Source organism: Furipterus horrens, unplaced genomic scaffold (assembly GCF_987537825.1).
Source record: "Furipterus horrens unplaced genomic scaffold, mFurHor1.1.pri manual_scaffold_3, whole genome shotgun sequence".
Classification (NCBI taxonomy): Eukaryota; Metazoa; Chordata; class Mammalia; order Chiroptera; family Furipteridae; genus Furipterus; species Furipterus horrens.
In genome coordinates, this window is record NW_028327173.1 from 196,117,748 (window position 1) to 196,131,028 (window position 13,281).

The window sequence follows — 13,281 nt, forward strand, 5'->3', positions numbered from 1 at the left end:
GCAGAGCACTCCCCGTTATGTCACAATGATGTCATATTTTGGCAAGCAGAAAGCTTTGTCTATGCATAGTATATAAGGAGGGTGGGACCCCCGCTGGTAGGAGTGATTAAGCTCAAATGCAGAGTGTCCCAGTACCTAGTAAAGGCATGTGAGATACCCCCTTGGTTCCGTGTCTTTTCTTCCGGCTGCCCCAATCCAGGTTGAACCTGCCAGGTCTCAAACATTTACAGTACAGCCTCTCAGAATTAAAAAACAAAACAAAACATCTGCTTCCACTCAGGCTCTGGAATTAAAACTCAATTTTCAACACTTTTGCTTATAAGTCATTAGTGGTGGGCAAGGTTCTTAACCTCTTTGATTTTGTTTCCTTGTCTATAAAACAGTGGTGATAATACTACCTGGAAGATTAAATAAAGAACTATATTGCTGGCACAAGGCAGGCACTTGACAGTTGGTAACTAAAATGACAATCACAGTTTGACATGCCTTGGGACATAAATATCCTCTCCAATGTTCAGAATCCCTAAAACACATTTATCAAGGAATGGCTGTGAAATAGTTTTTCTTCTCCACTCACCAAGAAGATGGTTAAAAATTAGATCTTAGTTCTTATTCTCTTCCTCCCAATTCACATTTTACTGATTGCTTCATCACTGTTTTTACCTTAAATACAGAGGTGTGAGTAAATCATTCTGTCTTGAAGCATAAATTTAGAAAATGAACACACTTAGAATTATACTCTGCCTCCCCAAATTTTCTCTCCCACCTCCTTATCAACATAAAATATCATTTACGGAACACCTACACACTGTATGGTGCTCTGCTTTGTGCTCACTTCTCACTTTCATGGCTTTTTCTAAAATGCCTTTTATTAGAGAAAGAAAATAAATCACTGAGAAATATGACATTTTTTTTTTTAGTAAATAAGTGTTTATATAACTCTTGTAAAGAGATAGCATAAATATGTATTTTAGTAACATTTTATCACACACACTGGTGACAGGAGTTTCCTAAACAGGAACCACATATTCATAGAATGAGACAAAACTGGTAAATTTTGGAATAAAGAGGCAACTATTGTTTGTTTTCCTGTTTCTTTGGCTACCTATCAAAAAATATATATTTTTCTCCTTCATGCATCATCTTGTCTTTCTTCTAAAAGAATTTTCCAACTCCTTTAAGGAGTAAAACAACAATAAAAAATATATATATAGCATGTTTTAAAATCTGGCTCATTGAAGAGGTATTTAATATAATTTTAAGTAAAATACTGGGGAATCAGAAAATGGATCTCCTTTCTTGTTTGATTAAAGGGATGATAATGTTAGCTGAGAATGTTGAGGATGCAGCAAGAAGGCTTATCCTTTCACATGAAATATTTGAGAATTGCCCATATTGCCTGATATGTAGTCACAACACAAAGAGAATCTCACTTTGCCAGCATCTGTTAATCTTTCAGAAAGGCAACCTTGCTAAAGTAGACCTTCCATTTGAGTTTCTTTGGCCCCATGCTCTCAGAGATGGTGCACAGAGAGGCACATGATCAGGGTCTTAGGCAGATTTTGGCTCCAGTACTAAATGTCAGTATGGACCTTGGGAAAGTTATCTAGGAAGCATGTTCATTCTCCTAAGGGTCTGTTAACAGAATAACCGGTTGTTGCTAAACTTGATTGTGATAGTTTGGACAAAAATATGAATTATACTAAAGTTGATATGCTAACTGAGAAAGTTGTCAAAGAATTTTAAAAATGGTAAAAAGTTCCTATTCGAAATGTTATTTTCCAACCAACATTTTCACTTTTCATATACATGTTAGGATTGTTTCTGTTGCTTCTTTTGGATTTCAATTTGGATGCTTTTGACTGTCATTTTGTATTTTTTCAAACTTTAAGCACTTCCAAATTTTTATTGCCAACATCTCAAATGGAATATCAGCTTTCAGTGGGTGCCTATAGGTATTTAAAATTTAAATTGAAAGCATATTAAATAATAAAGAAATTAAATTAATTTTACTTTAAATGAAATTAAATCTTTATTCCAAAATAAGTGAAATTTGCAGTTATTTTAATTGATTTAATTATATAAATATTTAAATGAAATTAAAAATTTAATCTTAACTCCAAAAGCACCTTAAAAAGGTAAAAATAACTTGAAAAATATCTCATCACATAGGAAATGCAGAAATTTTATTTTCTGAGAAGAGACAGTTGGGACAGGTCAATGTATTAGTTTATCGAAGTACCAAACATAAAAGGATTAGAAAGTTTAAAGTGTGTGATTATTCATATTATTTTGCTATGGAAGATCAGATTATTAGTGTCTCTATTATTCCTTGACCATAAATCAGAAAATGTGAAGGAAAAATATGAAAAATAGACTAAAAATTCCTGAAATTGCTAACAGCTGACGAAACAGGAATAATATTAAAATAAGTGTAAAAATCAGTAGAAACTGAAAAAAAATTTATAATAAATGCTGACATTTCTCTTTTGCTAAAAAATGTTTTAGTAACAGAAATGAAAATCTAAACCTTCCTTTTAAGCTCTTAAAGTATTCCTGTTTGATTTTTAGTTTTGTCACAGTTCAAGCTATAAAAACCATTTCAATTAGACCAGTAATTTGTTAAATAGAACAAATTGACATTTAAAAGGTAGAACTTCACTGAATTAATTTTAAGGACATTAGTCTGCTGCCAGGTGCTAAGCCTCATTTTCTACATCTGTAACACAAAAATGACAGTAACATTACCTTCTTTCTTTCTTTCTTGTCATCTTATCTACATTTCTCTTGTACCATATATGTATTTCCACGGAAGTACTGTGTTTCATTTCTGTAAATATTCCCAGGGCCTGACACATAGTGGAACATTGGTAACTTAATAATATTAATTACTGCTCATATCAGGGCAGACATTGTGAAAGTGCTGTGCCTAATAATTATCTCACTTAATCTTGACATAAAGCCAGTAATAAAAGTGCTATTATCTTCTCACTATAAATAAGGAAACAGATGCTCAAAAAGTGACTTATGGAGAAGAGGCACAGCTAACAAATAATGGAGCTGAACTTCAAACCCAAGTGGTGTCATTCCATGTTTGCTGCACTGAATTTCTGAGGATACCAATAGGCCCACCCTTTTTTTAAAGTATGATATAGTCCTATGACATTTTTGGTCTTTTTTTTCTCTTAGGTCTAAATAAATTTTCAAATGTAAAGCCTTCTCACAAGGTATATAAATGCATATAATTTCCAACATTTATTGAGAATTTAATTTGTGCTAGACATTGTCCCAGCATTTTATATCTATCATGTCACTTTACTCTTATAAAATCTTATGAGATACCCTTATTATACTGAATTAAGATGGTGTCCTGTGAGATAGTTACTCTTTGCTATGCTGAATTAAGATGAGAAAACAAAGAACTAGAGATTTTAAATAATTTATCAAGGTCACAAATGTAGCAAAGAGATGAACCTGTATTTGAATCTGGATAATCTGTTACAAAAGTCTATGTACATGAAACATTGTACAATATTACCTTTTTTTTTTTTTTTCAGATTTAATGTGTTTTATTGATTAAAATATTACATTTGTGCCACTTTCCCTTCCCTCTGCTCCCCTCCACCCGGTGGCCCCCTCCCTCCAGTTGTCCCCCCCTTTTAGATTATGTCCATTAGTTGTGCATACAGTTCCTCCCAACCTCTCTCCGTCTATTCCATTCCCTCCTACCATGACCCCCAATTCCTATATCATCTCCCTCCCTCTCCCCACTCTCCCTCCCTGTTGACCTCCCCCCACTATGCTTCCCTTACCCACAGTTCCTTTTCCACTCTCGTTGCCTGTTTCGTTTGCCTTTGTTTCATCTCCCTAGCTTCTGTTTTTTAAACCAGTCCCTTTAACTTCTCATATAACAGTGGTTTGGATCTAATGAACTCTTTCAGTTTTATTTTGTCCTGGAAACACTTTCTCTGTCCTTCTATTCTGAATGACAATTTCGCTGGATAGAGTATTCGTGGTTGTAGGTTTTGGATTTTCATTACTTTGAATATTTCTTGCCAGTCTCTTCTTGCCTGTAGGGTTTCCCTTGAGAAGTCAGCTGATAGTCTAATTGGGACCCCTTTGTACATAATTCTTTTCTTCTCTCTTGCTGCTTTTAAGATTCTCTCTTTATCTTTAATTTTTGACATTTTGATTATAATGTGTCTTGGAGTGGTTCTCCCTGGGTCCAGTCTCTTGGGAACTCTCCTTGCTTCCTGGACCTGCAAGTCTATTCCCTTCCCCAAGTCTGGGAAGTTCTCCTTTATTATATTTTCACTCAATTTTTCAAGTTCTAGTTCATCTTCCTCATTCTCTGGCAAACCAATGATTCTTATGTTGGGCCTTTTATAGCTGTCCCAGAGGTTTCTGATCCTCTCATTGTTGCTTGCCATTTCCTCTCGCTGCATTGGTTGACTGCTTGTTCCTTCTCCATATTCCAGTTTGTTGAAATGAACTCTGGATTCCTCACCATCTGTCTCGTACGTGGTTTTGTTCCTTTCGTTATGAAAGTTTTTCGCTTCTTTCATATCTTTTTCCTGCTCTTTTGTGAATTCTGTAAGCCACCTGATAACAATGGCCCAGAACTGAGCCTCTGACAGGTTTCTTATCTGTTCATCTGTCAGGTTCTCTATCTGCTGCCTGGTGAGCTGCACCACCGGGATCTCTATATTTGTCTGCCACATTTTGACAGATGCGTTTTGTTTTCCTGGGCTGGCTGTCGGGGGCGGTGCCTGTGTAAGCGTCACAAATCAGCGACCTGCCGGCGCCTGCCTGTCCGAGACCTATTTCGCAGCCCTGTGGTGCTTTCTGTGGGGGCGGGGGTCCAAGATGGATTCACACAGTTATTCAGCTAGGAGACCGGGATCCGTCCTCCCGCCCCCCTGGGCCTCACTGTTCAAGGCGATGCTGCGGCTGCTCCCCAGCGCCGGAGTCGCGCACGCCAGGGGCTTGATTGGAGTCGCGCACGCCAGGGGCTTGATTGCCTCCGGGCTTTTTCGCCGCCCCGCCCCGCTGCTCCGCAAACAGCTTTGCCTTCTTTAACTCTTACCTGCCCAAATGGCACCGCTGGTTTATAACTTCATATGTTGGGCTTCCGTGTAGCTTTATTTTCTGGAATTTCTAGTTATCCTTTGTTTTGAAGTAGTTGTATTCCTCTCTGGTTGTAGAGGGAGACCTAGCGTGTCCGTCTAAGCCTCCATCTTGGCCGGAAGTCCCCCAATATTACCTTTTTATTGGAGTACAAATAGATTCCAATAGAAATTTAAAACACATTTTCATTGTATTCAAGTTATAATGAGGGCTGGGGACTTAAAACAAATTTCTGACTTTGGGAAAAGAAATACAAAATTAAATACATATGTTTCAGCTGAGACAAACTATTTAAAAGCCAGTTGGCTGATTTGAATCTGGACCCATCCACTTATTGGGAGCTGTGCGACCTAGGATAAGTTATTTAATTCCACTGAACCTTAGTTTCTTCATCTGTAAAATGGAAAATCATGTTAGTGTATAGCTCATAGGTTTGTGAGAAAGGTTACATGAGATAATATTGGCAAAGTACTTTGCCAAGTGCTTAGAAATGGTAGAGAGTGATCAATGAATACTAACTCTTATTAAATGCAGTCAATAAATTTATAAATGATTCATTTCCTTCACAGCATAGAAACTAGTACTGTATCCATTCTTCCTGAGTGTTGAGAGGAAATAAAGGATGGTAGTGGTAAAGTAACTTGCAAGGTGGCTAGAATAGCAAAATAATAAAGAAAAATACAAAAACCAAATGGGAAAAATGGTTCTAAGCTAAGTTCTAACCTGAATAAGCAAAATTTCAAAATCGAAGAAACTTTCTAATGTAGATCAACTTAAAAACATTATCTAAAAGGGGCCTAACTGATCATTTCCAAAATGACAGAATATGGAGCTCAGAGAATCCTAAAAAGGATAAACCAAAGATCTTCGTCTAGATATATATCACAGTCAGACTCTTCAAAGTCAAAAGCAAAAAGCAAAAGTTGAAAGCAGCAAGTGAAAGGGGACAACATATACACAGGAATAACAATATGAGAAGTAAATGCTTATAGCCAGAAATCAGTGAAACAACATATTCAGAGCGTAGGAAGAAATAAAACACCTGTCAACCATGACTTGTATAGTCAGCAAAACTATCTCATAAAGTGAAGGCGAGATAGAGTCATTCCACAATAAACAGACAGAGAATTCCCTGGAAGGCACTTGACACATTCTACTTGATTTAATCCTGACCAAACACTTGTTAAAGTTTTTCTTTTTCCTTATTCCCGTTTACACATGGGGCCACCATGAAACCAAAGAGAAGTTAAACAAATTGCTAGAGGCCGCACGGCTAGTGAATAGGATTTGAATCCAGATCAGTTGGTTATCAGAGGGTGTTCTGCCTTCCCCATGAAGTTTTGTTCCATTAGCCATCAAGCTACTGCCCCCTGAACTAGTCCACTGGCTGCTGCTAGCTGGATCCTTTTAAAATCACTTTCTTGATGTTACTTTGCTATTCAAAATCTTTGAGTGGCTTTTTCTTACCTATAGCGTGAAGGCCAAATTCAGTAGCATATGATTGTGGGAGAAGGGGTGGGCCGGGTGGGGGGGAGCAATGGGGAAAAAATGGGACAACTGTAATTGAAAAACCAAAAAATAAAATTTAAATACCATTTAAGTATGACCTCCTAATAGTTCCCAAGTTAAGTAGCATATCTCAAATCTGCCAGTCCCTTCTCTTTCATCAATTGAAATTGTCAATTTTTTTGAACTTGGGAGGGGTGGGGGTAAACCCAATTCAGAGTTCATGTATTTTAATTATTCTCTGGTGTTTCTACTCTTTTTTATGGTCTCCTTTTTATAATTTGCCATTATCTTATTTGATTCTATGTGTTGCCATGTATTTTGAGTTATTTGTATATGTGATAATATATAAGATAAACACATACATATTACATATACATACATATATATGTGTGAGGGGGCATAGCTGGATTTGAAACATGTTATCTTATTTTCCTTTATGTCTTTGGCAGGACTTAACACAGTACCTTCTATATTACAGTAGTCTATTAAACATTATTGAATGATGTCTTATGGTTTCTGGGTAAGGAATTAAATATTAAAATCAAATAGTAAAAGAAATATTACCATATTATTCTATTTAAAGTGATACTATTTGGTTGGAAAATTATGTCAGTCTGGAGTCTTGTTAAAATAAAATCTGAAAAAAACATAAATTTGGCTTTTCTTGCTGTAGTCTCAAGAGGATACCACCGTAATTCAAAGCAAAACACTTATGAATTTCTTCTTAACCATCATTGCTATGGATCCAGGCAAAAAAAAAAAAAAAAAAAAAAAGAGACAGATGTCAGAGGTCATGGAAGCTCACAACTCAGAAATCTGATAAGCTAAAATGGTAGCCAACTGCAATTTGTTAGGGCAGGTATGGGAAGTTTCCTCCAAAGTTGGAACATAAAACAGTGTGTAATTCTCATGCTTATGAAGAGCAAGGTGATCCAATTAATTGACCCAGATGTAGACACTTCAATGTGTTGTAAGACTAATGGGGAGGGTCAGTATTCATGACCTAGTAGAAACCAAGGACTTAAAAAATTGCTATTCGTGGGATTTTTGTCTGTGAGTCTGTTTACTTCTCAAAACGTGACCTATCTTTTAAGACACAATAGGGTTAATCACTAGTATGGATGTTTTTCTTTTTCTCTTTTTCCATGAGTTTCTCTTTGGAGCTCTTTCTCACCTCTCTCACTTTGAAAAATAAAATAAAATCTTGTTAGGAATACCATTTGCCCCAATACATACTAATTTCATTTATCCCATCAGATATGTTGTAACTATACCTTCATTTATCTAGGTCACCTTCTGGCTATACGTTCATTCAGTGTACCAAAAGTAAGACACTTTGATTAGTGATTGGTAATTGACATTGGTTCTCTGCCCAGACCCTGATTAAAGTTTTCATCATCTAAGGGAGGTTAGGAGAGGGGACAGTATAGAAAGAAGAGGATGAATTCAGATAAATAGGGGGCTGAGTCCTTAATTTCCAGGGTTCTCCCATTCCTGGACTGGGGCCAAAAGTGCCCAAGAGTATGTATGCCTACAATTATTGATACTGTTTTGGAAATCTCAGACAGCCAGAGGAGCAAGAGTCAATATTTAAGGCAGAGCAGATCACGGTGAGGAGGGCCAAGCCACTGGCATGGGTCTACATGGATTTGTATTGCATACTCCATAACTCCCAGCTGGCAAACTGCATGGGCTTTCTGTTACTCTTGCAATAATGTAATCAGGCATTTAATGTAAGTGAAGACTAGGGCTCACATCACTCTTTCAAAGGGTTTTACTCTACTTTTACTCGGCTCCTATGACATGCCAGGCACTTTCCTACGTGCTAGAGATACCCAGTGGTGAATCGGACAGACATAGACTGTTCTTTTTACTGCACAGTTCAGCAGAAAGAGCAATTACTACTCTTAATTATTTTCTCTATGGAGAAAAAAATTACTCTCCGTCCCTCTCTCCCTCCTTTCTCCTCTCTCTAAAAAATCAATAAGCGTGTCCTCGGGCTATTCTTATTTTGTTGTCGTGTTTTAAAATTTTTGGTGAATAAAGAAGGAGTAATATGTGCTGCATACAAAAACAAATAAAAGGTAATGTAGATCCATTTCCTCTCTTTAGAGTTAATAGTGTGATAAAATCCTTCTTGATCAAACAAAAATACAGGCATGGAGTGAGCTTTGCCTCCAAATTAGACTATGCTACAACAGGTTTCTTTTGTTTATCAGTATTTCATGGATATTTTGCAGCTGTAGTTCTACCTCATGTAAAAAAATAGCTGCCTACTATTCTATACTGTATATCATATACCATAATTTAGTCCCCTGGTTCTCTTTGTTGGATATTCACTTTCCACTCTTCTGCCAACACAAATGATGTTGCACTAAATACTTTTGTGCCTAAACTCTTACATTCTCTTGCTCTTATTTATTTCTGTTAAATTTCCAAAAATGGGATTGCTGAATACTTAAAAATTTTGTAAATTCCTTAAAAGTCTTTCTCAAATCATTAGAAAATTTCAACTTTTAGCAGCAAGGTATGGAAGCATTTGACTTCCCACATCCTTGAAATCATTAGCTCACAAGGATGCTTTCAGAGACTAATGGCATTCTGTCAAAGAGTCACATGAGTTGGTCTTAAGGGTCTCCTGCTAACAAAGTTGGGACAACTTAAGCATCAAAATGAATAATAAATGTAATGGATTGAAACACATTATATAGAAAAATATTTTTTCATCAATTCTCCTCATCGAAAAGCTACCAGGAACACTTGTAACTGAACAAGTTGAATTTATCTTTTTCACTCATTGCAGCAATGGGGAGTATACACAATGGGGCCAGTGAAGGTGGAATCCCAGTAAGAGGGTGTTTTTAGAAAGAATCTGTTTTGTGATTTGGGCTCTGGTTAAGTAATTTTCAGGAGGCTCTAAGAAAACAGAGATTTGTGTGTTGTTAGAAAGCAGAGGCGACACCATAATTGAATATCCCAATAAATCTTATCTATACGGAGGGGAGAATGCAGCAGTCACTCATATTAGCTGGGAGAGGGGCATGTATAGTATTTTGTGGGTTGCATAATGACATTGTGTGAAGATTGTTTATGTTCAATAGGAGAACATGGCTTAGCTTTTAGATCAATCTGTAACACTGAGGCCTTGGTGTCATGTCAGTCTCAGATCAGAGGTTGTTTATTTTCCTCATAGGTAGGTAGGTAGGTAGGTAGGTGTCGGCAGCCGTCCGTCTCGAGAGACGATGGTGTAGCTTCTTAAGAGTCTATCTGCACCGCCGAGAATGGCTGTGCAGTCCGACTCGGGAGTGACATGGTATCTGTCTCCTCCCGTGTTGAATCGACATCTTGCGATGAAGCTACAGAGCCTGGGCAGGGTGATATGGAGGGTCTGCTGTTGCCCATGCAGCAGACCCCCCCTCTCTTCGCAGCTGAAGGATCCAAGGGAAAGACGGAGTCAATACAGCTTGGCTTCAGGTGCGCCGCAGGAGTTGCCGGTGTTGACTACAACGTCAAACCGCCTTAGGGACTCCGGCTCCGGATTTTCTGTCGGGGTTTACTCCCTTAGCCTTTCCCCTGAAGAGGTATGCCGCAAGGCAGCGGAGGTTTTTTGGAGTCAGAGTTTTCCTTCTCTGATGTGCCCTGACTGGAAGATCGAACCAGCGACACTTAGCTCGCAGGCCGACGCTCAATCCACTGAGCCAAAGCAGCCAGGGTAGGTAGGTAGGTAACGCAGGAGGTTGAGCCCAGGGATCTCAACTGCTCATTCGGATAGGGAGGACTGGATGGAACAAACATAGTCTATTACTCACATTACAAGGAGCACCAAGGGCGGCAGATTGGCGAAGCAGGACCATACCTCCCTGAGTATGAGACTTGTTTTAAGGGGTCCCAGGCAAAGGGGGCATGTGTCTTGTGCATGAGTCTAAACTACATTACCTCAGTGTATATATGTGGAGGGAAAAGGTCAAGAAGCAGTCACACAGGACAAGAATCCGCTCCCAAAAGGAGATAATGAGGGAATTACAATCCATTTCCAAAGCTATAGACATTCCTTCTGGCCAGGGGCCCTCTGGCCAGCGTTTCATTATGGAGGTTGGAGGAACCATGTCCAGTATGACCCCACACTCCACCCCAACACTGCTCCTCTACCTCACAGTTTTCACGTTACATTCTTCCAGTGTGGTGAGCATGTTGGCACACTGTGTCCACATACCACAAATACAGTAAAGGCTATGCCCCAAGACCAACAGTGCAAGACAAAACCCAAAGAGACCTAGGAGAAGGGAATGACACCAAGAACCTAGAGAATTCCACCAAGTTGTAAAGCGGTCAGAGGCTACGGCTGATATATGATTAATCTCAGCTCCTAGGGCAGATAAGACTTGGGGTACATTGTGAGAATTATTAGGGATTTATACATAACACTCAGTGTGCAGAATGGCACAGGTGCCCACCTGAGCAGCAGTAAGGCCAATGCCATTCTATTCTGCAGCACAACTTTCCTCATTTAAGTTACCTCATCAGAAGCCAGGGCTATAGTGTGTCTGGTGTGATTAAGGGCTGTCAAAGAGTGATTTGCTAGAGACTTAATGGCCTCATTGGTTAGAATGGTACCTGCAGGGGGCACACAATTGCTAGGGGGTCAGTCAAAGTGCTTGACTCAATAGCATGCCTGATATGAGTCCTAATTTAAAAGAACTCTTGAAAGAGTATTTAACACTTGTCTTGAGATGCATAGTTTTCCCCAGGTACAACACCCCGGCCAATTAAGTGTGAGGTAAGGCTCCCCATGGGATGGGATGGGCCTGTGCTCCACTAGTAGACCATCCCCAGTGGTCTGTAGCAGTCATTACTGTTATTTTCTTGCATAGGGCTGCTGGCATCCAACCCATAACCTGAACAGTCTCATTTCCAGTGCCATTTCTGTGTTCAATACATATGGGCATAGGTGTTTGCACCTCTACCTGTGATGCTGACAACCAACCCACACTGTCCCGAATTGCAGATGAAGGCCTGCTTCTGCCAACCATACCAAGGTGAAAATACCTTTTCACACATCTGCTTGAAGAGGAAGTCAGGAGGTTTCTAGCCTTGCAGCCAGTACCAAGGTATCTGGTTTGCAGGGTAGATCCACCATGGTAGACCAGCGGAGATAGCAGTAGAAATTCAGCACAGACCCAACAATCAGAACGGTTGCCGACAGCTGCTAGCCTACCAGCCTACTGTGGAGCAGAGACTAGGGTGATAAAAGAGGTGTTTAATAGGAACTAGTAATGGTAGGTCTTGGCAGTCTGGCAATATACATGCAACAGTCCAGTTTTTCATTAATATGATTACACTGACTAGTAGATGCCCTGACTGTTGGTACCATGCCCTATCTGGCCCTAGGCTAAGGCCTCCTGCACTTGAAGAGCCAAGACCAATGTGTGTACTTGCCAGACTGAGGCTATGTAAGTTCTCTTAGGAATTGATGTCTGCCGTGGGCTGTAACAAACAAGGGTAAGGAGCCAAGAGACCGTTACTATGGGTGGCAGCTGCAGTGCCATGACAAGTCCCTCCCTGCAAAGAACCACGAAGGAATACCAGCGGGACCCTACCTGCACCTGCCAGGGCTAGATGAGGGTGATTTTCCCTGGGGGTATATCTTGGGGTGCTGGCAAAAGCATGTTATTTTGTTGTCCCAGCCCAGGTGAAGCAGAGACATTTTCAAACCATGAGTTGATATTTTTATGCAATCATGACACTGCATTTTCCTTAAGCATGACAGGGCATTTCTATGTAATCATGACTTGGCACTTTTGCATAATCTGACATGGTATTTTTCATAACCATGACTTGGTATTTTCATGTAACAATGACTTGTCATTTTTATATAGCTATGACTTGGCATTTTTCATAATGCTGACTCAGAGTTTTTATGCAATCATGACTCAGCATCTGTCATAACATTGACTTGGCATTTTTAGGAAATCATGACTTGGCTTTTATGTAATGATGACTTGGCGTTTTTCATAATTATGACTCAGTATTTTAGGTAATCATGACTCGGCATTTTTCATAATCATGACTCGAGACCAAAACCACAACCCAATCATGTGCCCTGACAGGGACTTGAATTGACAGCCTTTCAGTCCACAAGACAAGGCACCAACCAGCTGAGCCACTCCAGCCAGGGCTATATCTCTCTGGGTAAGACAGCCAGCCTAGTGCCAATTGTGAAGGCCTGAGTTTTATAGATGCTGAACCTGAAGCTCAGACAGGCTATGTGAATTGTCTCTGGTTGGATATAAGTTAAAGGAAAAAAAATGGGACTCTAAAGTCTATGGTTTTTCCATTACATGTTAGTTGTTGCTCAATCAACCCATCGATCAGTTAGGAGCCAGGAGTATCCTCTCAGAACGTCTCCAGACAAAGAGGTTCTGGGAAAGCTGATAACATTTTTCTCTTTTTGGCAGTCTGTATAATAATAGTGCAATGGAACAGGAAAGAAATAGAGAGGAGAAACAGGAAACATTACTTTAAGGTAATAATAAAATTCCTCCACAAGCTGACCACCTAGAAATAATCAATGTTGTCCATATCCTTCTAGTCATTATTTTAGAATTCATTATATTTCCAGGCTGTTCTTGTTTCCTTAAGCCCTCA